The sequence below is a fragment of the Helicoverpa zea genome, chromosome 18, assembly GCF_022581195.2.
Source record: "Helicoverpa zea isolate HzStark_Cry1AcR chromosome 18, ilHelZeax1.1, whole genome shotgun sequence".
NCBI classification, from domain to species: domain Eukaryota; kingdom Metazoa; phylum Arthropoda; class Insecta; order Lepidoptera; family Noctuidae; genus Helicoverpa; species Helicoverpa zea.
This window is the reverse complement of record NC_061469.1, coordinates 5,742,799-5,770,502: the sequence shown is the minus strand read 5'-3', so window position 1 is coordinate 5,770,502 and position 27,704 is coordinate 5,742,799.

Here is a 27,704-nt window from a genome sequence, read left to right as displayed (position 1 = left end):
TCTAGAAGCACACAAAAAAAAAACTTGTATGTACTGCGTGTGTTTTTCCAGAAATCTCTACCTGCTCGTCTTGAAACTGTGATAACATTTTAAACATCCTGTACAGTATATTCTATACTCGTGTGGATCTAAGAATTATTTAACGTAACTTACCTGTCTGATAATATGAAGCAACTTGCTTTGACAGAAACTGCGTTGATTAATCTAGGCCACTGAAAAGCAATTATATTGTGTCGAAAACCGACAACCGGCGAAACGAAATGCTCGCAGCGCGCTCGTTAGAGGCTTGTAAGTTGGTCCACACTAGACGAATTGTGTTCGGCTCGTGCTCCGCTCGTGCTCGGCTCTCCTAGCGTAGACGCAGCTTAAAGATTCAAACCTGTTGCTGTCGTAGCACAATGGAAAACTAGAAACTGGATACTTTAAATAGCTTTGATCTAGTTTACTTAACATTTATTACAATATTAGTTTTTATAGAATGAAATCCTCTCAAATTTTTAGCTTTATCACTCCAGCCGTTCACGGCTAGATTTATTTTCATATTAAATAAAAAATAATACAATAATTTGCAACAAAAGTACTAAACTGTTGAATTCGGTTCACTGTTCACTGGGGAGGCGGGAGTCGCTAACCTGTTGCTTGAATTTACGAGAGCTTAATACTAATTCACGTTTTACAGTCGAAATACGTTAAGCTTAACTGGAAAATTCTATTTTATAAAGTTGACAGGTCTTTTTCCATACTTAATGTTTTATTATTATTTGTCCTACAATGTTGTGAGGGGTATATCCTATATGTTTTATATGGAAGAATAAGGATCATGTCCTGAGGAATGTCATCTCAGCCATAGGACGTCCACTGCTGAACATAGGCCTCCCCCTTAGATCTCCACAGATACCTGTTCGAGGCGACCTGCATCCAGCGTCTTCCGACGACCTAATAAGGTCGTCTGTTCACCTTGTTGGTGGACGTCCTACGCTGCGCTTGCTAGTCCGTGGTCTCCACTCCAACACTTTTCGACCCCATCTGTGAGGAAGGTAATAGTATTACCTACTATAGAGGAGAGGAATGACAAAAGAAACGATGGATGGATTTTATGAAAGACAATAATTGCTGGTGAAGTTATGTTAGAGAGCGAAGTATGGCAGAAGAAATCATATACTTACGACCTCAAATAATAAGCTCAGTAATAGTAAATTCTGTTGATGGGTTGACATAATATTTAATACGATAAAAACCAGGTTTTACAAACAAATCTGTTCAAAGCGAGGTATTTGAGTATTTGTATACTGTTTCATATTCAGTACCTATTTCTATTAATTAAAGATAAACATTATTCCTTTTAGTAGGTTTCTCTAGTATATTTATTTAAATTAAATAAACATTGTAAATAAGAATTTCCAATGGCACGTATACCTAATGAACATTACCTACTAATAATGTCACATTCAATATAACTGTATTTTATATACTTAATCGTCTTTTTTTGGTTTAGTTAAATATCATGTTAATTATGTTAGAGTACCGAAATTAGTTATAGTTTTCTCTTTAATACTATTTACACAGGTACCTACTTCAATAATTTACGAATAAAATTGATTGGTCGTCGCAAGAAAGCAAGCACGTGGTACAGTGAAAAATTTCGTTTAAATCAGTCCAGGCGTCTTTGTATCATTTGTAAACCTACCAATAAAACCATAAAAGATTCTAACGGATTTAGAACCTCCTCCTTTTTGTGAAGTCTTTTAACACACCTACTGTAATTGAGTACTATAACCCACTAACCTCCCCACTCAGAGACATTTAATGATTACTTAAGTCACTCCTTAGTGACTATGGAATGGCTTAAGTAACCATTAAATGTCTCTGAGTGGGGAGGTAACATTGGTAAATAAAGAGATACTGAAATTAGCCCGGTCAAAATAGACATTTGAAATAACAAAAATTCCCACAGAGCTGATTTTTGGTGGAGAGCTAGATTTGATCATTATAAATAAAATACTAAAAGTCCCCATCGATCCCATGTGTGCGTCAAAAGTTATTCGAGGTCAAATGTCAAAATTTTAGGTATTTTGTTTTTTTTTCGAAAACGGTAAGTTTTATCAAAAAAAGACATCAGACCAAAGTTGTAGATCTTTAAATTTTCTACAAAAATGGCATTAACAGTTTTCTCCTAAATCTTACCATTCCTGAGATATCGCGCTTCAAAGTATATTCCATACAGGACATGCACACATTTCCACGCCACCTGTGAGGTAGTGTACTCGGCGCGTTTTTTTTACCGTGGTTTCCCTGTAGGCCTACTCCACTAACTGTCATGACAATTTTAGGATAGTTTAAGGGAATAATTGCCGTCAAGTTCTAATATGATGTCATTATTGATATTAACTATTGGGTTAACTATCATTGTGATTGTTATAGATTTATCAGATTCATACAAAAACTCGTGGTGGCCTAGTGGGTAAAGAACCAACCTCTCAAGTATGAGTGGGTTCGATTCCAGGTCAGACAAGTAACAATGCAACTTTTCTAAGTTTGTATGTACTTTCTAAGTATATCTTGGACACCAATGACTGTGTTTCTGATGGCACGTTAAACTGTAGGTAGGCTGTCATTGAACATCCTTGGCAGTCGTTATGGGTAGTCAGAAGCCAGTAAGTCTGACACCAGTCTAACCAAGGGGTATTGGGTTGCCCGGGTAACTGGGTTAAGGGGGTCAGATAGGGCAGTCGCTCCTTGTAAAGGACTGGTACTTAGCTACATCCGGTTAAACTGGAAGCCGACCCCAACATAGTTGGGAAAAGGGCTCGGAGGATGATTTGATACTATAATCATTTTTGCAATTGCAAAAAATTATGTCAGGAGTTTTTCTGGAGCAGGTGGGAGTAAAGTTTTAATAGGGTCCAGATATTATGTATCAATTTCCAACCCCAGTCTTCTGGATAAAAATGGAAATGTCGAAGGAAAATTAGCGTGCGATAATTTTCTACAACTTTAAAAGCGGATTGTCGCGAATACAGCGGTTTAAAAATTTTTGTTCTGTGTTTAGTGATGCAGAACCATGCCTTAGGACTGCAGTACGCTGATATTTAGGATTTAAAAGTGGGCAATCTAGCCTTAGCGACAAACCACGTGAAGGTAATTCAAAACCCGATATGACCCAAGATAATATGGAGGCTATGCGGCAGTTAATTGTCGCAGACCAACATGTAACATACCGTGACATGGATCCGTGGGCATAACGATTGTTTTAGATTCCCCAAAATTAAGTAAAGTCTCGTGGTAAACGTTTCAGCACACCTGAAAAAGCTGTTGACTCATACAAATCGGCCAATTTGACTACCCCCACTTCAGAATGGAATAAATATTTCAAGAACTGGGTTTAATGCATGCAAAGGGCATTAAATATCGCGGAGAATTCTTTGAAAAACAATAAATGATATTAACCTATTAGATTGTCTATACTTATTTCAAACTACACAACTTAAAGGCAGCCGTCGTATATACGTGGCTTATATATGCATATCATGTGTAGTGTGACTCTTTGAATCGCGATATCTCAGGAATGGTAAGATTTAGGAGAGAATTGTTATGCCATTTTTGTAGCAAATTTAAAGATCTACAACTTTGGTCTGATGTCTTTTTTTGATAAAACTTACCGTTTTCGAAAAAAAAACAAAAAACCTAAAATTTTGACATTTGGCCTCGAATAACTTTTGACGCACACATGGGATCGATGGGGACTTTTAGTATTTTATTTATAATGATCAAATCTAGCTCTCCATCAAAAATCAGCTCTGTGGGAATTTATGTTATTTGACCACTACTTTTATGTCTATTTTGACCGGGCTAAATAAACAAAAACACATCAACAAATATTCGAAAAACAAAATGTTTACTATTTCGCTCTCCTGCCGGTGAAGGGACGAATGTGGGAGGACATTTCCAACGCGCCAACGTCACTTGCATGCGATAATTGTCTGCAAATACGTCGGAAGCTGTCAAGCGCTCATTTGCCGCTAAATTACCCTGGTTTACGCTGAAATAGCCTCTTGTTTGAAGGATATACGAACCTTTTTGACGTGCGAGTTGTCATGGGCCGTGTTTAGTGTCCCACTACTGTGTAAAGGGTTCTTGGCAAGCAATGACCGGAGCCCAAAGCACAGCAGAATGGTGAATTAAGACATCGCAAGATACAATCAATTGTCTTTAAATACAATCTAGAATTCTTTGACATCAGCGTATTCAGTGAACTTCCGTGAAATTAAAATAAAAGTACACAAAAGCGCTGCAGAACGAGTCATACACGGACCTAAGACATCAAAGCACACTTGTTGCCAAGATTCTCTTACTAATAGGCAACCACGAATATAATGATGTGTGACTGCACTTAAAACATGGTCACGGTTCCCATTCTCGCATGTGTGAATATTCGAGTTTAATTTCTGAATATCCTTTTGAAGCACTTTTGACTTTACAAATCGAAAGTGGTCGAAAGTTCAGTGTAGTCGATTGAATATTCAGAAAAGGTGTTGCTTTTAGCTTCCAGTTTTAAAATTTCGAGGACTTTTCGTGTTCAAAGCGGGTGTTGCTTGTTTTAGAGAGAAAGAGTGAGTTCTAAAAATAGAACTTACCTACCTATTTTGAAGTTCTCAGATTGAATTCTGTAATTCAACTTCAATTTTAGACATTTTCAGTTCAACAGCAAGTAATTACTTTTCTTACCTACCCTATTCGAACTGGGGAATGCATCGATCCTTATATACGTAGGTAAGTACACATACATTTTGTGACCTTTCTATGTTCTCGTCACACATGGCTCCAAGCGACTGCAATGTTTTTGTATTGCTGCAGCAGTAGAAATTGCGTTCAATATGTAAAAGCCACAAACCGCGGCAGGTATCTTATCTTTTGCAATATAAAAGCAAAAGATTTTAAAGAAGCTTGAAATATATTTCGTTTCCTTTGCTTTCTCGTACAAAGATGGTACTTCAAAGGAAAATCACAAGAACTGGTACGTGGTATAGAATTATCTTCGGTACAATACGAATGACATTATTTTATTTTCAGAATCATATACTTACTTGACGGAGATATGAACATTTTCATAATTCTGTAGGAATCATATTTATATCTGCAATGAAATGGGTATATTCGCTGTATAGCCGCTAGTTATAAGATTTGAACTTATTATGTAAGCGTAATATGAGATATATATTTCGTTTTCTGATCTTTCACAACTTATTGTGTCATATATAAGTATGGTAGCTTGGAAGTTATTGATTAGCGCCTAATACTTTAAGCAATTAGCTGGAACGGCCAGAATAAGAAGAAAAAAAAAAGGTTTTTTAAAAGCACGGAAACACTGTGGTTTTAAATATTAGCTTCCTTTGGAGCCGTTACTAGTCTAAGGGCTGAAGTAAGTTTGAACGTGACAATGAAATGGTTACTTTGGACCTCAAAAATTTTCGATTATCCGTCTTGACCCCGGAAAAAGACAGTGTCGCTATGTGCAAGATACGTAACTCTGGGATAGTTGAAGGTTTTTTTATGCCCGATGGAACAATTAAAGAAGTGGCGGATGTGAAGTTTTTTTTTGGCACGGAGATACAAAGTTATTTAAAGAGTGCAAAGATATTTAAAGACTTTTCAAATGGTGCACAATTTCCTGAACTCATAAAATAATTCTCTACAGTCAAATAATATATTACTTCAAGCACGAGCTTATACTTTTTGTCCTACTTAACACGAAGTGCTTCATATATCTAGATATAGAATAGACTTTAGTACAAATATAGTAAAGAACCAATGTCCTTAGAGCCACCTATTGCAAACATGTGCTGTGTTCTCGTTATCGTCCACAGAGCGATATAATACCTACCCACTGTGTTATAACATGAGGACACACAAGCGCTTGCAATTTCACCAAATTATCCACATTAACTACATCCAGACTAGTGCAGACACGTGTAACTAACTGGAAAATGAATTTAGATATTTATAGGTACCTACAACTAATACAATGATAATCTAGCTAGTAGAACCAGTATTATTATGTTAAACAGCCCCTGAGTTATCAGCCGTATTTCTGTACTGATATAGGCATTTGGTAAGTATAGAAATAATTTATACCTCACAGAACTTGCATCGTCTCATAATGGAAACCAATTCCACCCCCATTTTCGATGATCATGTTTATCATTTCATAGTAATGCAGACAGATTAAGACTAAAACCTAGTAAGCAACGTAACTTGCCTTTACCTGGGACTATAGAGTTCCATAATCCTAGGTAATTGTCGATCACATCACTTTGAATTACGTTCCACCGATGCGTCCTCATGAATATTGATGCAAGGGTTAGTTCCGTGTAATTGATACATCTCGGCAGAGACAACACGCTGGCCTTACTCTGCTGAATAATTTTGTACTACAAGATAATTTGGGAACTGAGAATGGATATTCTCGATTCTACTCGAACTACAATTCCATATACAAAATAGTTCTGTGATGGTTACGAATGAACTAGAACTGAAGAGAGTAATTATGATGACATGAAGATGTTTCGCTCCATACAAAGAAAGATACAAAATATAATACTGTATTGCGACAGGAGAAATATAAGTATCTACAATTTATTACTTGCTTTTGCTTCTGTTGAAGATTTATTTAGTTTGACACAAGAAGAATAACTTAATTCGCTGAGCTGCCGGCTAACTTCTTGTAGTCGAGTCACCAGAACCATTTATACACTCTAGCTATAAAAATACCTTAGTACCACACACAGACAAGATGACATTTGATTGAAGAGACGTAAGATTTGAGAAATCAAAGTTATACTCAAGTTGTTCAGTTTTTCCATCAAAAATACCCCTCTTAAATAAAAATTATTTTTTATATCCCATACAGAATGGGAATTCTATCTTTATTCCCTCCCGCTATACTTACTAATTGTTCCGACAAAAGGCACTTTGTATCAATTATTTCCAGTATGGATATAATTGCGTTAAAGCTGCAACATGCTGTAACTTCATTACACTGCATATTGAGGGGATGTTTATACTTTTGTAGATGATACTCTGCAAATTCAAAAAGTAAGGTGAATTTTTATTTTTCTCTCAAAGTCAATATACCTTAATACAATTTTGTCATATGTATTTAATTGTAGTCCCCATAAGATATCTTTTACAGTTCTACTTGTTCTATCGTTTTACCTAATCCTTGCAGCAGCTACTATGCGCTTTATGCGCTTTTTGATAGGTTGGTCCTAGATTTTATACTTAAAACATTTGTTCTGCTGTGGACTTACATTTTTTAGATGTACGTTGTCAACAATGTCTTCTTCTTAGATATAAACTGAACTATTGCTGTGCATAATTCTCAGTTCACGATCGGTATAAGAATTAAAGATTAAATTGAGACTCATAACGTTCGAGGTTGTCAATAAATACATATAAAACAAGTTGACTTATCCATTCTCATTACTCGCAGCTATTACTGTCAGAAAGACTTTCTCAGAGCTAAGATAACAGAAGTATTAATAAACTTTCATACACCTAAGCCAATGTTAAAGAAATACCACACAAACTAATATCATCTAACAAATCAACTAATTATTTACTTTTCTCATTGATACCGTTACTTAGGAAGTGACAAAAGAAAGTTTTTCCTTTATCTTTATTTCTTAGTTTGTTGACACGGGAAAGAAAAGCAAAAGTTTTGACCACTAGTGAGAGGCCGACAGACACTTAATATCCTCCAGTTATTTAATTAAAACTTTTGTTTGAAACGTCCTACTGACCTAACTGTACCTATCTATGCTATAAATGCGTTCTTCGTGCTATTATTATCCTAGATAGACGGTTTTTAAGGTTCCGTACCCATGGGGTCCCGATATTTATGACGGAAATTATAGATACTTTAAAATAAAAGATTTTATTTCAATTTATCAAGAAAAAAAAATACCTATACTTGTTTTTTTCAACATCTTATAAGTACGTATAATTAAGAATGATTCTCAAGTAAGAACGATTGTTCATTTTCGAAGCAGCTTTCAAGAAATTGCGTGGTATAATAAAAATAGCAAACGTTATGAGATAGGTAAGTAAGTATAACACAATTAAATAACAACACATGTGCAAGTAAGAAATGAGTGAGGTAACTAATCTAATATTTATAGCGTGGGTTGTTCTAACGAGAGAAAATAATGCAATCATTTTCTAGATCATATTTAGATACAACAGCTGTGTTTCAAAAGCTTTACTTTTCTTAAAGGCCGTTTATTTTTCTCAATTTTATGATGATTCTTGTAGTTATAATATTCATAATTTGGCGTTTTAGCTGACATCATGCAACAGTTTATCTACTTATGTGGGTTGGTGCCTTTGCACAATTTAGGCCGATTTTGTTCTAGCGCCAAGCAGGGAATTAAAAAAATATATCTAGGTACAAACAAAAATATTATGCAGTAGGTACTGTAACGTAGTTAGAAACTCTTTCATTTGTAAGGTTTTATTCGTTAGATATTTTTGATACTGACCGGGCAATCATTTCAAATGTATTCGATTTGTTCCATAGAATAAGTTTTTTATATTGAAGTGTGTCACTTCACCCCCGAGTCAGCGAATAAACGCAAAGTTAAAGTTATTATTGAATGTTTTAATTTAATATCCTGAGGATCCCCGGTTCCTGGCGCACCACGCGCTACAATTTGGTGGAGGCGCCGACGCCAAAGCCCCAAGTATTTTTCAGGTCACGCGGAAAAGTCGCTTGGTGACGTTACGAAGACGGGAAGAAGAAAAGCCTGGAGGAAGTATTCCTGGGCATTGGAATAAGTTCTCATGAGATATTGGAACACGCATGAAAGCAGCTAAGTGAAATTTTAATTAATTTAGTGTGTGAAAGATGTCCCAGGACATAGAGTTGTTTTCTGGCGTCAATGACGTTTCTTTTGAAGATTTCCTTTTCCAATTTCGCATCATTGCTGCGATAAATAAATGGAAAGAAAACGATTTTGCACTACTACTAGGTGCATATTTGCAAGGTCCCGCTCTTGCATTTTACAAATATAATTACGTCGATGGGATCGAATATAAGGCCATATGCGACAAATTAAGGGCAGAATTCCCTTGTAATGTAAATTACGTAGAAAAATTCTATAATGCCCGACAAGAGGAAAAAGAAGAATTGTTATCATTTTATTATCGTCTGTGTGGCTTGCAGACGAAAGCAAATATAGCTGACGATAATATTTTTATAAAAACTTATTTGAAAGGGCTAATTGTCAAATACAAAGCCATACTAGGCTCACAGCTTTTCACAACCAAATCTGAGCTGCGTGAAACGCTGGTACAAGTGAGATATTTGTTCGGAAAAGAACAAAATCAAATTATCAATTTGCCTGTCATTCCACCGAGGAATGATGACAGGAAATTCTATGACAAAGAACATGAAAGAAATGCCCCTTGTTCACATGTTAATACACATAATGCTTTTAGTGTGGAGAAAGAAGCACCGCCCAGCAAAGATGTGGAGATGGAGCAGCATGATGAGGAGCAGCATGCGGAGCAGACTGTGGAACTGCTGGCGATTGGATCGGAAGTAGAATATAAGTCTGGTGAGACCGGTCCAAATATTAATGTGTTGATTGCTCAACAGGAGTTCAGGGCGTTAGTCGACACAGGAGCGTCGATTTCCTGTTTATCTGAGGCGTTCATTTCAGAACTCAACATTAAATACACCAAGAACAGTTCTTATGAAGCTTCTTCAGTCTCTGGTGCGCAGTTGCATGTACTGGGCGAAACATACATAAATTTTTTGATAAATTCGTGTTTTTTCAGCCACAAATTTTTAATTATCAAAAACATTAATCAAAATTTAATTCTTGGTAGAGATTTTCTTTGTAAAAATAATTGTTTGATAGATTTTTCCAAAAATCATTTAATTTTGAAAACGAGGTTTATTGTCAAGTTTATTAATACTGGCACTTTAGAAAATGATAGGTCAGAGTCAAATATAATGACAGACAATCACCATAGTGACAAAAATAATATCAAAATCATAGATAATACACTATATAGAGATAGATACGCAACTCATCGTTCAAAACAACTTACTAGCGTGAAAGTTAACGGGCCCCCGTCACAAGATGGCGTGGTTACTTCATGTATGGTTAGGGTAGATGGCGCTTTTCAAGAGTTCTCTTAAATATGTTTTTAAATTTGAAAATTGAAATCACTGTTTTAAATTCAATTTACTGTAAATTGAATTTAAAACAGTGATTTCAATTTCCAGTTCCAGTTTCCAGTTTTCAGTTTCCAACTTCTAGTCTAGTCAATAATATTATGGGAGATAATAAAAAAACAAAAGATAAAGAGTACATTTATCGGCTAAGTATATTTTATTTCCTTTTTTTATGTGTATTACAATATTTAAATGCTTGTAACTTAATTTCATCATTTACATCGAAATTTGTTATTTTTCCGTTAATTATTCTATTAACCCCGGTGCACCAACTGTGAATGATTAAATTAATTGACATATTAATTATAAAATCAATTAATTTATTTTTATGAACTATACAAGTAATTATACTAAAATCACAATGGCAATTGATGTAAAATTTCATTTTTTCTTTCAGATATTTTATTTCAGGTGAATCTCGTAAACATGCAACAATCATATAATATATTTCATTTAATAATTTTATAAAATCATCACATGCATTAAATAAGGATTTTTTCGTATAATCTATTTCATAATTAAATGATTCAAAATCAATTTCCTTTCTTAATATATCATTAGTACATGTTCCACATTTTTTGAACACTTTACATTTCGATTTTTTTACAATGTATCCTGCTACATATTTTTTTGATTCGGCATGCAAAATCGAGTCATTCCATTTAATTTGGTTCATTGTATTAATTAAAGAATCAATAGGAAAATCACCACTAACCAATTCAATTTCATTGTTTTGTTTTTCAGCAAGAAGATCTTTGAAAGATTGCAGTGATTTATTTTCATCTTTTTCACAGTTGGCACTTACAGAATGGGGCGAATTTAAATTATTAAGTAACAAAGTTTTGAACGCATTAATAAATTGTAGGCACGAGGGATTAACATTTCGTATCCCATTACTTCTAATGTTACAAAAAAAATTTTCAAGAGGGTCCTGATTGAAATTTCTGGTTAAAAGGCTAGTAACTTTATATTTGATTTTTAAAAACTCCCACATTTCTTTAAACGTTTTAATATTGTGGATCCAATTTTGAAGGGATGGCACTTTTTCATATCTTACTTCTTCTGTACCATCCCGTTTTTTTTTTATAGTTTTAAAAGTCATTGAATCCAATATAGGAACTACCTCTGTCCATAATCTAAAATGAGGAGAATTATTCATTACACACCCCTTGAAAATTTTTGGATCACCTGTATATGAATGTCCATTGAAAGAATCAAATAGTTTGTCCATAATGAGTAGAAAATCAGCAGTTTCTTCGCACTCCGCCGGAAGAAGGTTGTGTTCTGAAACAATATATTAAATAAGTACTAGAATACAGTTCATATCAATCTTTTTTGCTATTGTGGACCGAAATTAAAGAAAAAAGAAAGAAAATACATTTATTCGACCCAGATTAGGGGCACACAATAAAAAAACAAAAATACAAAAATTTAATTAAAAAATTAAACGGTGTGCCTCACGGCTGTGTCGAAAAGGCACAAACTTACAAACTTTAAAGTGGCAGTAACGATTTACTGTGCGTCTTTATCAGTTGGTTCAGTAAATAGTTGTGGGTGTAAATATAATTAGTAAGAAACCAACATTAAACTATATTTTGTAGTTTCATAATGTCTCAAATTTTTATTTCAATATGATAATTTTAATTTATTATTTCATTTCAATTTATAATGTTATTCCAACAATATATCTTATGCATCTTAAATATTGACATAGCCAATTTTAGATAAATTATTAGATATGAATTGTATTTTTATTTTGAATTTTATCGAGAGAAATAGCATCTCAATTGTTTGTTTTTAAATATTTTTGAACTTATAAATGTAGCCAGGACATCTAATATTATTTTAAAGAAAAATAATGAACTTTCTAATTTGTCTGTGGAGAATGAAGATGGTTAAAAACATGTAAATTAAAAATAAAAATCTAATTTAGTAAATTAATAGCAATTTTTTTTAAATATAGAGAAAATAATGAGAACAATAAAAAGCATACTTACTTGCTAAGAATCTCAATGCTGATGATACCCTTTGGCTGAAAACTTGTGCAGCATATTTCACTTTCATTTTTGGAATTTTCTCTTTATTAACATGGTTTTCTGTTAATTTATTAACAAGCCTAATTTCATCATCCCCAACATCTAACTTCAACAGCATCTCCAAATGTTCCCACTTTGCATACTTTGTTTTCCCATCTTGTACAAATTTCAAATGTTTGGCGAGTAAATTATTTCTCATTCCCTTTAAAAGATGTGGAGGATCAAATAATGGGAAGACCTTTTGGTCTTCAAACTCGAAGGCTTGGGTCCTATATTCATTACCCTCTTGTAAATATTTGCGTTTTGTGTCTTCTTGAAGACTTTTTATCACAGAAATATTTGTGGCTGATTGGTCACATATAGTGGCAATAACTATCAATCCAGTATTGGAGATTTCTTTTATTATTGTTTTGATCAGCTTCTTTAAATCGTCCTTTTTCGTGGCACCTTGGCAAAATGAAAAGCATAAAGGTTGTTTCACTTTGCTTTTTATACCCTTGATCATAAAGACCAAGGCATGATCTGCGAGTTTTTTTGTTTGTCTGTGCCCAAAATCTTCAAAACCAGTTATCTGTTTTAGGGCAGGGTTGTAAAAAACACCCGGAGCCAATGATACCTCATCAAACAGTAAATTGACCAACTTTTTTTCTGCCGGCAATTTTGCTACTGTAGCTTTTAAATTTTTAAATATATCAGGATTGAAGCCTGGTTTCAGTTCAAATTTACTCAACATTTTTTGTAGGCTGCGCTTTGATGGCAAGACAAACATTTTTCGCATGAGGTTGTAAGCTTTCTGACTCTGTTTGTAAATGGTCAATGCCATGATTTTTTTGTTAAATGTAAATCGCCTGCCTCGTGGTTTCTTTTTCCATTTCATTTGGAGGGAAGTAAATATTTTTATTGTTGCAGGCATTTTATTTAACTCTTTCAAAAATGATTTTGATGTGGAAATTTTCCTTGCAGAGAGTTTCTTGTTATTTTGTTCCTTATATTTCTTTTTCAGCTTCAATACTTTCTGTTTTAACTTTATTATCTCCTTCTCTTTGGAGGTGACGACTCGTTTTAAATATTGACAAGTCCCTCTTTTCCTAGAACCTGTAATTTAAATTATGTTACACCTCAGATCAAAGAAATAGTGTTACACAAAGTTTTAATAGAATTGTGATAAAAATATGTTACATAATATTGTTCTGTTATTATATTATGACCAGAGATTGGAATAGGTAGGCTTCGAGGAACAGATACAAAAAGTGGAGACTTCCCTACAACAGCAGATACAAGCTTGATAAATATTTTTTATGGGGATTTTATGGGTAAACAAAAATGGATATAAAGAAGATCATTCAGACTCCATACATTTTTGGGCCTTTTCTACCAACGAAAAAAAATGGTATGGATGGTTAGAACTAGCTATTTGGATGAATAATTATTATGACACATAAGTTGTAGGATTATATCAAGTTATTATTATTAATCCATTTAATTCAGGTTTACAAGTTCGGAGATTTGTTATTGTCTTACATTTATTGATTCCTGCAAGTGCGGAAATAATCCTACCTAAAATTATAAACGCGAAAGTTTGTAAGTTTGGATGATGTTTGTTACTCTTTCACGAAAAAACTACTGAACGGCTTTGGATGAAATTTGGTATGTAGATAGCTTATACCCTGGAATTAGACATAGGCTATTTTTTATTCCGGTATACGCGGGTGAAACCGCGGGACGCAGTTAGTATGAAATAATCCTATACTAGTACTAATATTATAAATGTTGTGAGGATGTTTGTTCCTCTTTCCCGCGAAAACTACTAAACGGATTTAGATGAAACTTTACAGTAATATAGCTTATAAAAAATGTAATAACACATAGGCTTCACTACATAGTATAAAACAAAGTCGCTTTCTCTGTCCTTATTTCCCTATGTACGCTTAAATGCCCACTCTCTCTCTCTGCAAGAAGTTTTATGACCCTACAGTGGAAACAAATTGGAATCCTGATGATGGAAAGAAAAACCTAATGTTACAAGTCAAAGGTCAATTGTCAATAAAAATATTTACCTTTAGGGCGTTCAGCTGTCTGTAATGCATTCTGTACATCACTATGATAGTGGGTAGAGCTGGATGGCTCAATGACAGCAAGTTTATCTTGCGAAATGTTTAATAAATTCGACATGTCTGCCTCGACATGTCCCGATGGACCTTCAAGAGTTTGACCAACTGGTAATGTAGATAAATCTGCAAAAGGATGAAATTATTTATAGTTACTGTATAATTATGTAGAATATAGAACAATATTCATTTAATTCTTAGAAGATAGCATGTTGCATCAATTATTTTTGGTATATAATATTCATTTTATTTTCTTCTAATTAGGATTAGATTATTCAGTAGAAAATTTTATTTAATATTTGAGGAACAATTTTGTTATTACAGCGAAGGCAAAGAAATGTGGTTTTGTTTCTATTAAGATTTAAATAACATAAGACATCTAAATAGTAGGTACCTAGAGTTGGTATTGCATTTGGAGTAAGTCGGTGACTGGCTGAACGGTAACACTCTTCAAAATGTCTGTCGCAAAATCGAATTTGGTTATAAATGTAGATGTCGCCTTTCTCTTGTAAAGCTTTATCTAGTACTTTTTTCCACGAGTTAAACTTTTCCAAATGTGGGTATTCAGGTTTAGGAAATCGGTGCAATGGGCCTGAAATCAAGAAGTTTTTATACATGAACAACTCACTCTCATTAAAATACCGTAATAGATATCATCATCATATGTATAAAATTTTAGTAATGTACTGTGATACCATCCTTGAATATTAATCTAACACTAGAAATAATAGCTGAGGTCTAGCAGTACTAGAACAGGAACACCACAGTTGAAGTAAATAAAATCACAGTAGCATAGCATGGGGGTGCCGAGGGGGCCATGGCCCTGGGTGGCGCTACTCTAGGGGCCGGCACCGCCGCCTAGCTGCAGCATCAAGCCAAGTAGAAGCTGATAGCGTTGACAGTAGAGGCAAAGGCATTTTTTGCCGCCTTTACATTGTCAGTTCCTATTTATGCCACCCCATAATACAATTTTCTTGAGAAGAGTCACTATACATTAAAGGTTGTCTGTAAAAGATCGCTTTTAGCGATAAGACCACCCATTGTTACACCCCTTTTAGTTATTAAGTTTTAAATTGTAATTTGTTATGGTGTACATAGTGTGTATAGATACCACCACCACCACCATAACAAATACAACAAGATAGATAGATATCTATCTATACTTCTAGCCTACCTCCCAATAACTTCTTGTCTACTAAAAGAAGATCTAACCTATCAGGCAGGCAGGGTACTAAATTTTTCGACTCGCTCTTGAATTTTTACATCTGCTTGTTTTTCGTTTAATTTGACAACAAGGCTTTATGTTTTTTGAGCTTTAAAGGAAAATCTAACATATCCTAGTTTGCAAAAAATATTGTTGCATGCTGTATGAATCGACAAAGTTATACATAGATCATTAGTGTATGAATCAACAAAATCCTAGGTAGGATGCTAAAATTTTCACACTGCTGCACTACATATCAAAGAGAGCCAGTAACAATTTCTGAAAGTATTCCTTCCAGCACCCTAGTGAATCCCAAAATCATGGGCTGAGACCGCACCTGGTCATGAGTCGATATCAATAATAATTCTTTCTTGCCAAAACCATCTTTAGAATTTTATTAAATTGTAGTCATTTGAATTTAAATAAGTACCTAAATAAGGGGGCTCGCCCCTAAGACTACCCACTGACCGGCAGCTAAATATACCTGCGCCCCGGGCGGCGGAATCCCATGCTACGCCACTGTAAAATCATAGTTTTAAAACCTGATGAAGTTATTTGGTCAGAGGGTCGTCTAGAGCGGGCTTTGTCTTATACGTAGATTCCGAGTCTTTTGATTGGATATAAAAGTTAATGTGCAGTTTCAATTGTTTGTGTAGGGTCAGGACAGGAGTGTGTGTGGTAGTGCATCTTAGATTTTTGATGACTCAAGGACTATGATGACCACAGATTGCACGGATGACAATAATGGATATTGTGCAGCCTATCAGCAAAAGATAAATTACGTGCATTATAAAGTTAAAAGTTTTGAACTTACCGTCATTGTCACAATCAAAGTAGCACTTATATCTTGACGTTGATGGCATTCCGCCCCTAAGACGATCCACTGGACGCATTTTCTAGTCCTAAATACGGTGCCGGGTCAATGTAAAAGCAGTCGATCGAGGTTCCAAAATACAAAGCCGGGTCAATGAAAATGCAGTAGATCACAGGTCCAAAATACGAAGCCAGGTCAATCACAGAAGCAGTCAGTATCAGAGTCCAGGAACACGCAACAATCGTAATAAAAAAACCAGAAAATAACACTCAGAATAAACCAACACGTTAGAAAACGGAAAACGGTTTAATTTAAAAGTATGGTCGACTGTCAATGTCAATCGTCAGTGTTTCAAGTGGTTTCAAGTAGTGTGATTATTGTGATTAACTAAGACGTCCTCATAGATAAAAAAGAATTAAAAATAAATCATAAAATTATTTAATTACAATATTTGTTAATATTTCTAATCACAAAACTTTTTTTAGATTTGTTATTAAATCGATGAAATATCGGTCTAAGGTGCAGTGACATCTAGTGACTAAAACGAAGTACAAATACCCAAGTTACGGGGCATCCGTCACTAGATGGCGCATTTCTAAAAAAAAACCTCAGAAAATTATTGTACTTCAGTTGCATCCCCATGATCAAAATAACTGATATTGACAATAACGGAAATAAAATTAATTATAATAATAATTCTCGAAATGTAATGAATGTAAATAATGTTCGGAATAAAGTTTCGCGAAAAGGAAGCAAACGGTATGTTCCGAAGCATAAAAAGAATTATAATTTAGCATCTTCAGAGATAGTGCAACGTAGGCAAACAAGGTCGAAGGACTACAAGAAATCAAAAATTAGAAAACATAATAACGATAATCGTTATTGTCCTACAGAGGGGAGGATAGACACGCAGTATAAAAAACGAATACAGCTGCGTAATATTGACAATAATTTAGGGTTTCTAAATAAACAAAATGTAAATAAATTTAAATATAGGAAACGTTGTGATTGATTTATAGTTTTTCTAATGCATATTTTATAATTACATGTTACCTTGAACGAGTTGTACGAGCATTGCCAGTGAAGGGATAAGAAGGTGAGCTACTCCATCTTCGTGAGAAGATGATGTCCACGGCAGAGCTACTTCATCTTCAGTACGAAGAAAGATGAGGATAACCAATGTGGTCAAGCTTGTGTTATTTTTATAAGTTTTTTTTTTACATTGCTCTGTAAATCTGATCCCAAAATTATTATCTGATTTGGTTTTGAAAAAAAAAAATATTTGGATGGTGAATTGAGGTTGAGATCAACTTCGCAATAAGGGGCATAGCCTCGCGAAGAGTGTTTGCTTGACACAATGGTTTCTGCCGAAGATTTATGATCCCTATATTTGATTTATTTATTATTTAATATTCCAAAATTGCAAAATAATTATTGGGTAAGATGTTTAATTATATCACGTTAGGTGAGAAACTTTGATAACGGTGACTTATCCCTTCATCTGACACGTTAGCGTCCGGCGAAGTTGTAAGTTGTCAATACAAAGTTTTTCTTCGCTTGAAAAGTAATCCCTTCAGGACGGGTGTTCACTTTGAATATCCTTTGCTACTAGAGGCATGTTTCGGGGCTTTTTGCGTGGTTTTGCCTCGAAAAAGTTCACGATAACATGTTTTCTTACAGTGCAGATTGGCACACTTAAGTAAACAACTTAAATGTTATTGTAAACTATCCCGTTGTAAGGGACGTGTTTTTAATTTCCACGCATAGGTAAATTTTAAGTTAGGTTGTTTAGGTAGGGACATTTAATATGATTGCCAGCCTACAGTTGCGCTTTTGTGATAAAGTTTCGACTTTATCTTAAGGGCGTAGCTCGTGTAACGTAGTTAGAAACTCTTTCATTTGTAAGGTTTTATTCGTTAGATATTTTTGATACTGACCGGGCAATCATTTCAAATGTATTCGATTTGTTCCATAGAATAAGTTTTTTATATTGAAGTGTGTCACTTCACCCCCGAGTCAGCGAATAAACGCAAAGTTAAAGTTATTATTGAATGTTTTAATTTAATATCCTGAGGATCCCCGGTTCCTGGCGCACCACGCGCTACAGTACCTACAGATTTCCCGAAGAGAGGAAGAAGAAACTATCATTATTTCATATAAGAAAAGTACTTCGTTAGTTCAAGTACCTGTTTATTTCTATCATATCCTTTATGAGGCAATCAACAACTCAGATATTGCCTTAAGTTATACCTATTCATAGGAATATTACATCTGGGACTAAGTCCAACCCTTACAGTAACATTTCTCACGAAGCTTATATACCTATTATTATATATGTACGGTCTATTGAAGAAAATTATGATAACGTAACACACATCTTCCCGTAGTGCTTAAAGTAATAACGCATCTTCAAACATTGTTTTAGGAATGATTATGTTGGGTTAGTGAGTAACAATACATACGATAATGGATTAATTGGTCATAACTTCCAAGCAATCTATAGGTAACTTCAGCTAAGGTAAATAGTAATATTCTATCTAAACCTTCATGTGACTTCCTCTCGGTCATTAGTCTCAATATTTTTTTCATTTAATTTGAAGTATTTTTAAGTCATCAAAACTATTGAACCGCAATTTCGTACAGATAGTCTATAGCCAGAAAGGACATATGCGACTTTCAATCTGGGTGCAAGAAGTAGTTCTCATGGGACTCAGGTGGAAACGCAAGGAAAAGCTAGTAATAAATAAATACCTCTTCAATACACTCGAGTGCAGAGCAAATCAGTAGTTTGGTAACATTACTATTTCCTGCAGTAGAAATCCCGGCCGGAACGCAGTAAGTACTGACAAACTATTAAACTTTTATGTGACGGAAATTGACCTGGCAACACAGAATATAGCTATGGGAACGCGAATACTCAAGGGAATTTCTCTCTGTGAGTTCCGATATTTTGTGATGGTAGAACCTTTTTTGTTATAAATCAGATTTCAGTAAAAAGATTTGAAAGCGTGATTGCTGAAATATGTTTTACTTGTCGGTATTTAAAATAGAACTACGGTTAATTTACCATCTATTTCAATACTTAATCCTTTACTTAGATTCAAGTTTGAGATATATCTAACGCCATGACTTCTGAAAACCAATTGTTTGATTAAAGTAAGCCTTTATGACGAGATAAGTCGTAGCTACTGCTACGTCATTCCTATGGCGTACTAAAGCGTCGTAGTCGGTAGTCGGGTACATTGTAGTATAAATTGTGTCCCAAAAATATGAATAAATATAATCTCCAAAGTGATTTTCCATGAACATATCATGCAAAGACTTCGTGTTTTTATACGATAATTTGGCAATTAATGACCATCAATTAAAAGTAGGTAATAAAAATAAAATCAGTTTTCAACCACAAGTTTTTACGCAAAATGTGACATTTAATTCGCACGAGTGCACTGTGCATTGCTGTGGGCAGATTATATAAAAATAATATTACGTTTTTAAGCCTACAGGCGTCCGTAACTTTGTTAACTGTAATAATGCGTATTTCCTTCTTTTTTGTTAGTATCTCGCTTTTGTCGATACATTTTTTTCCACTTGTAGATTGTTGTATTTTTGAAGCAATGTTGACTGGCTGTTCGATTTTAATTATGGACCAAAATGCATCTTTTTCCAAGTTCATTTTAACTGGAGTAGGCGACAGCTTTTAATGTAAAAAACTTTACACTAATATTATAAAGAGGGAAGGTTTGTGTGTTTCTTTAATGGGCTCTGAAATTAGTTGACTGATTTGAAAAATTCTTTCACCGTTTAAAAACGGTGTTCCGTACCCAAAGGGTAAAACGGGATCCTATTGTTTTCGCTCCTCTGTCCGTCTGTCACCAGGCTGTATCTCATGAACCGTGATAGTTAGAGAGTTGACATTTTCACAGATGATGTAGTTCTGTTGCCGCTATAACATGTTGCAACTGAAAACTAGAATAAAATAAATATTTCGGGGGGCTCCCATACAACAAACATGATTTGTTACATATAGAACATATTGTATGTTGTACATATAGAATATTATTTGGATGGTTCGGAACCCTACGTGCGCGAGTCCGACTCGCACTTGGCCGGTTTTTTATTATCATAGGCTATATTTTATCCGGGCTCAGAAAGAAATTCTTACGGGACACTAGTGAAATCGCCAGTATAAGACAATAACAGAAAACACGTTACTTACAGAATCAAATTTATTTAAGCAAAAACATCTTCAATTTCCAGATACTTTGTTACCAGTTTGTTTACGAGCCATTAAAAAGCTTCACATTTACGCGTACGATCGTAAAATTCCAGTACATACTAAGAATAAATTTATTTATAGTTGACACAAATAGAACGACAGGCTTTGGAACCTTTCAAGTAAGTATGTCGTGTGTAGCCAAGGAAGAAAACTTAGGTATATCTCAGGGTCTCCACAAACAAATTTTAATCGCATAAACGGCTTTGTTGGACATATTTATAAAAATACTAGCTTTTGCCCGCGACTTCGTTCGCATGGAATAGTGACTTCCGGCATATTTTTGGTTTGACCAATAGATGGCGCTATATGTCCGGAATAAATTTTATTTTTTATTTTTATTTTTTTTTAAATAAAAATTATCCTATGTCCTTTCTCAAGTTCCAAACTATGTCTGTACCAAATTTCACACAAATCGGTTCAGTAGTTTAGGCGTGAAGAAAAGACAGACAGACAGACAGACAGAGTTACTTTCACATTTATAATATTAGTTAGGATTGTTCCGAAACTTATATAAGTATCATACTATCCTACTAATTCTACTATCTTACTTCCTACTAATACTAAAGTAGGAAGTAGGATAGTAAGTTTGGTATCTTAATAGGTGATACCCTGGATTAACACATAGGCTTTTTAACAACACACCACGCGGGCAAAGCTAGTAATAAATAAATAATAATACCTATTGGGGATCGAAAATATAGTAAAGCAACAATAGTAAACGTCGCTTAAGCCGAATAATTTTACCAGAATCCACGCTGGCAATTATTTTGATGGTAGGCATACATTTTAGCTATAGCAAGGAAAATCTTTCTTGTTATTGTCATGCGGCATATATCATTGTCACGAAACAGATGGAGTAGGGACATGGATTTACGCGATACAATACTTCATAAATGAGGATCGGTATAGTGTGACGTAGTGGACAAAACGTAATAATGGCGTTCACGGCCGATTTCGGCCACGGCGGCTGTTCTCATTTTAAGGAGATCAGCCAGCTGCGCAGGACATATTATAGTGCACAAGCATTTGTGCATACACAGGTGCACTCACTATTCCTCCACTCTCATAACCCGATGAGACGGCAATCCGACACGACCGGAAAGAGATCAAGCGTAGGGCCTGACATTTACGTGTTCTCCGATGCACGGGTGAATCAATCACCAACTTCCAGACTACGGGCTGCTTTGTGAAAGTTTAAGAAAACCCACAAAGTGATTTCGGCCCGACCCGGGAATCGAACCCGAGACCTCGAGCACAGCAGCCGCGCTTGCGACCACTAGACCAACGAGACAAAATGTAACGTAACATATCAAACGCAGGCACAGCTAAATTCAAACAAATATTCATGCGTCTTCCCCTTGGAACCAATTTATTTTTTACATAGGCAGCGTCTTACGGGTACAAAACGTAAAATCCTTGGTTTTCACGTCTTTTGCATACTAAGGCTGGGATGATGGCTGATCTATTAATAATGAATGACTTACCCCGGAAAAAGTTTTGTGGCCTTAACCCATATAAGAAAGCGTGCTTGAAATTGATTTCCTGGAAGAAATCTTGTCTTAGTTCCTTATTTCATTGTCATTTATATAAAAAGACATTATTATTGGTATAAATCTTTATTACTTAGTTTATAAATGGTTTCAATTTCGACTGAATCGTATGATGATTTTTTTAAAAGGTGCATAAAAGATGTGGCAAGTATTCCATCAAACAGAACCATTAACAGAAAACTATAATAAGTACATATTTACAGGGATAATCTTGGGTATTTGTCGCCAGTTCATTAAAGTTGTGTCAAAAGCGCTTCAGCGTCTGCATCAGGACCGCCGTCACAAATCACCGATCCTCTCGAAATACATACTTATAGAGAGTTGCTACCTAATTGCTAACAGCTACTATTAGTTGCTACCAATTGCTACCCTCGTGCTTTTGAAGATATTCAGCATCCTAAGGTGACCGCCATTCTGATATCAGGATGGCTGTCACTTTTCCCAGTGTGAAGAAACGGCGCAAAAGTATTGAGCTTTTTTTTCACCCAGAGTTGCTACCTAATTGCTAATTAAATTTTAGACCACATCGATTCCGTGAATAAAAATATATTAAATTTTGCGCGTAACAAAAATAGATTAGCAAGTTAGCACACATAAGTTAATATGACAGGTAGACTATAAATAGCGCCTTACTCAAAAGTACTGTTTTGTATTGAACTGTCAACTTGCTAATCTATTTTTGTTAGGCGCAAAAACACATTTTTTCAATATCTTTCTATCCACGGAATCGATGTGGTGTAGCAATTAGGTAGCAACTCTGGGTGAAAAAAAAACTCAATACTTTTGCGCCGTTTCTTCACACTGGGAAAAGTGACAGCCATCCTAATATCAGAATGGCTGTCACCTTAGGATGCTGAATATCTTCAAAACCACGAGGGTAGCAATTGGTAGCAACTAATGGTAGCTGGTAGCAACTCTCTATATGTATTTCGAGAGGATCGGTTATTTGTGACGGCGGTCCTGATGCAGACGCTTCAGCGTGTTGGCTTCGGCCCCACGTTCGCCTGAATGAAAAAGAATATCTAAACAATATTTTAAGTTGATAACAATAAATCTCATATAAATTGTGTACTTCTATTACAGTACGTTAAGTGTATGTTAAGTGTCATTTCTATGCATGGAGAGACCCAGCTATTGCCCGAAACAGACCTCTTCCTTCTTATCCTTAATAGGTTAATTTAATAGGTGGGCAATTAATACAATCAAGAATTAAGCAGAATTCAGAGCAATAATTCCATCTTTAATAGGTTGACAATAATGTATATGTTACTGTAAAAACCCGAACTATAGTAAATCCTAAGATTTTCCAGTAAAACCTAAGATTTGCCGACATGAGTTGGTAAATGTAAGAATTTATTATAGAGTTACGATTTTTTCGGACTTCTACCATTTCAATTCAATACAAGCTAGGTTTTACCTCCACATCTACATCCCAAATACTTTTATTAATACCACTTCGAAATAAAAATCATTTGAATAGTTAGAATTTTGCGTAAGTTTTTGACTAATGGTTAGTTAAAACAAATGACGATAAATTGATTTATCATTGTTTTATTCCTAAAACCAACATTTACCAGTCCACATTGGCCACCTAGCATGTACTGAATTGTGTGACATGTCGGTAAACCTTAGGTTTTACTGGAAAAACTTTGGATTTACCATAGTTCGGGTTTTTTCTGTAACATATATATGTAGATATTTGATTTGAACGGGTCTACTGTTGCGAAGGAAGAAGTGCTCTCATATGTTTGGAAGTAAAGCAAAAGTTTAGTACATAAATCTTGGTGACATTATTTTACGACCCTCTTGTTTTATACTCCTACATATACATTATGAGAACCTCCTTGCTTTAAAATATGTTGGTTACTTAGCAAAAGTTTTTATTATCTGGCTATAAATTAGTCCTAAAGACTAATGAGATTAATTGTGATGTTCGTTCTATATGTGTTACACAATTAAAGTACATGATTGGTAAGTATAGAATTGAAATAGATTTCACAATGACCCAAAAAAAAAACACAGACTTCAATTGTTATTCAGTCACAATCCAGTAGAAACACTGAATACATAGTTTAGTAATGACTCTTTTTATGGAAAATTTCAAAAATCCTTCATGAATGATTAAATAATTTTGGAACAAAAATTAATTATGTACGTAATCTATGTAATTTATTACGTTGGTAACTTTTTGTTACTTTCACGATGTTCTTAATAAGAGTCGCCGGTATCTTTGGTCATTTTCTTTTAGCTGGTGTTAAGGGTAACATATTTAGGCTGCGTCTCCACTGAGGCGGAGACGAGCGGAGCGGAGAGGAGATGTGTGGGGATCGACCAATCACATTACGTGAAATCCACTTCTCGTCTTTTTCATGTAACGTGATTGGTCGATCCCCACACATCTCCTCTCCGCTCCGCTCGTCTCCGCCTCAGTGGAGACGCAGCCTAATTGTTGGTAAAGTGCAAAGGAAAATGTGTATAGGTACTGCCTACACATGTTTTATATCATTTTAATTTGATATTAATACTGCGGCTATGCTGGCATGGATGTCGATTAACGCTACAAAAACTTACACTAGTTTTGATATCATGAGCTCAATTACCCAAAAGTAAATTCAGCGGTTTAGCCGAAAAATAGTAACATCTTTGACAGTCGTTACGGGAAGCCATTAAGTCGGACAACCAGTCTTTCCTAGCGGTACTGGGTTACCACGGCTATATTTTGATTCCGGTACGGTAAGAAACAGCCAGTAGTTCATATAATACTCATTATTCTCTTTATTCTTGTTCCATTTTAATATAAAAGACTCACCAAATATTTAGTTAGGATGCGCCAATTATTACTGCGCCATGCAATAAGCTATGTAATGAACATCTTAGTGTAATACAAGCATATTTGCACGAGCGTATGTATGCTTAGGACTAAGTTATAATCCTTAGACTTGAAATTAATATTGTATGCTATTAATAGGTACACTCTTACGTATGTAATTAAACTTTAGAGTATTTTTAGCAGAATTATAATGTATATGTATATAATTAAGTACACCGCCTGGGACGGAATTAAGGAAACGCAGGGTTGCCCAGGACCTAGTGCATGCAACTCCTTATGATCCTTTCCTTATGAAAGCTATTAAAATGTGTAGGATCATAAATGAATCAATATTATTTTTTGCGTATTATTTAGATTTGTATATAAAGTTAAGCAGCATAGCTTTTTAAGTAGGTCTTTGTACATAGACACGTGTACATTAATGGTATTAGTAGATGTAAAGAACTGGATAATTCCAATTAACTACAATACTAAATTGATTATGAATTTATCATAGAAAAATAAGGACATTATTAAAATATGAAGTGACCATCAATACATACATATGTTATAATATGTCAATGGAAGTGGCAGATGTTATAAAAAAGAAATCATTAAAATCTCTATGTAGGTACAGACAAAAGAGGTTTGTCTTGTACAGTAGGAGCCACAACACTATGAATGATTGCATCGCTAAGTGGCGACCACGACAAGGGTTGACGTTGGGATAAGCAGAGCAATCCAGAAACCGTGAAAAGTTACAGATGTAAGGGGACAGATAACATACCATTATTTGATGCAATAAAAACGAAAAAATGTTGAAATGTTTTTTTTTTTTTATGTTGTTATTTTTATGAAAATTAAAGACATATCAGAATAGTTATTAGATGGTTTAGTAATTAAAGGACCTAGTCCACAATACACGGTGAAAATAACGACTACGTTAGGTATGCAGGTTTCCTGGTGGGTCTTGTTTAAAATATTTACACACTCACTTGTTCAGTTATTTACTTTTAAAACTAATTCATATCTACCAAACTCACAAGACAATTTTATTCATAGGGCAGATAAATATTTTACAGTTTCAGCACAACTGGTTTACAAGCACTTCTATTATAAAAGAGAACGTAGCACATAAAACATACTTAACATTTATTTGCTGACAGAAATAAAACTGCAATACAAAGCAACTACTCGTGTTTTCTCATACAAGTTTAAGTAAGCAACTCGGTTCTCGTAAGATGTATGAAGGCTTACTACAGAACAAACAATATATATAAACTATTAACTTTTACTATGTTGAATGTCCTACAGGACCTATGTTTGTTTTTTTAAAACTAAACTGTCATTTTATATGTAGTGTCATCATCATCCACCAGGCCGGCTTCCACTCTTAGCGGTTGCAGCTGAAAACCAGTGTCTTACGTGGTGTGACTGCCTATCTAATCTTCACCCACAACCTAGTTACCTGGACAACCCGATACATCTTGACGAAACTGGTGTATTAACGAATGAAGTCTGAGTGATTGCTAAGGCTCAATTCCTCCAAAAATCTGATAAGTTTTATAATATATTTAGTCCGATAGTTAAGTACCATACACGTAAAAAATCACTAAAATGCTATACGAGCATAACATATTTAGGTACCTGTTAACATTATTATATTCCTACCTACACGATCCTCCATTAATAATATTAAATAATGCACTACTGCAATATATTAATTAATAGACTATTATAACAAAAAGCTTTGTGCTCTCGTGGGAGTACCTAACAGCTACTCAACATCTACCTATTCAATATTTTAGCAAATTATAATGTAGAATCAATTCAAGTAGCTTGCGCATGGTGAGGCACATGCGCTTGACTCGCGCATGTACCAGAGCAAAACACCCAGCTGCGTGCTCTTTTCACTTGTCACTTGCGCATGTAAACTTGCTCCAGCTGCATGCACCGTGTAAACAGCCTTATAATAACTAATTTAATACCAACAGTATAGCTATTTTAAAATTGGTTCGTAAACCTCTGTCACAATATGGAAAATAATTAAAGGTCTGTTAGTTATATCATGATAAGTAACTAACAACAAATTTTTATATTAATTTAGATACCTACACATACAATCCTATTACAAACGTGTTTCGGATAATTTCCTTACAACTATATCGATTTCGATTTGATAGAAAAAGGGTCAGAAATAAAATAAAAGCTTTGAATATATGTAAACATAACTCGTGCCTAATTTTTCACCCTAGGATCTAGAAGCACAAAAGTTTATAAACATGTAAGTAGCTGAACGTAAGATGTTCATTAACCAAAGGCTACGTGAGAAACATCGAAGCTAAATTATTAACGAAGTTAGAATCCACACAGGAAAATTAAACACTCCAAAAGTTTCTAGTATATTCTAGAGTCACTTGCTTGCATGTAGTTCACGGCTTTACTAGCTTTGTTTGTGAGTTAGGAACGTAGATTACTGTTGTGGCAGCAAACAGCCTTTATTAACAACTAGCTCTTTCCTACATATTCACTTGCATCTTGAATTAACGAATAAAATGTAGCCTATAATATTATTCTGACACTAAACGTGAAGTTCAGTCAGGATTGATGACGAAACGAGTTTCCAATATTAAAACAGTTTTTTTTTTTATATTGTTCAACTAATCT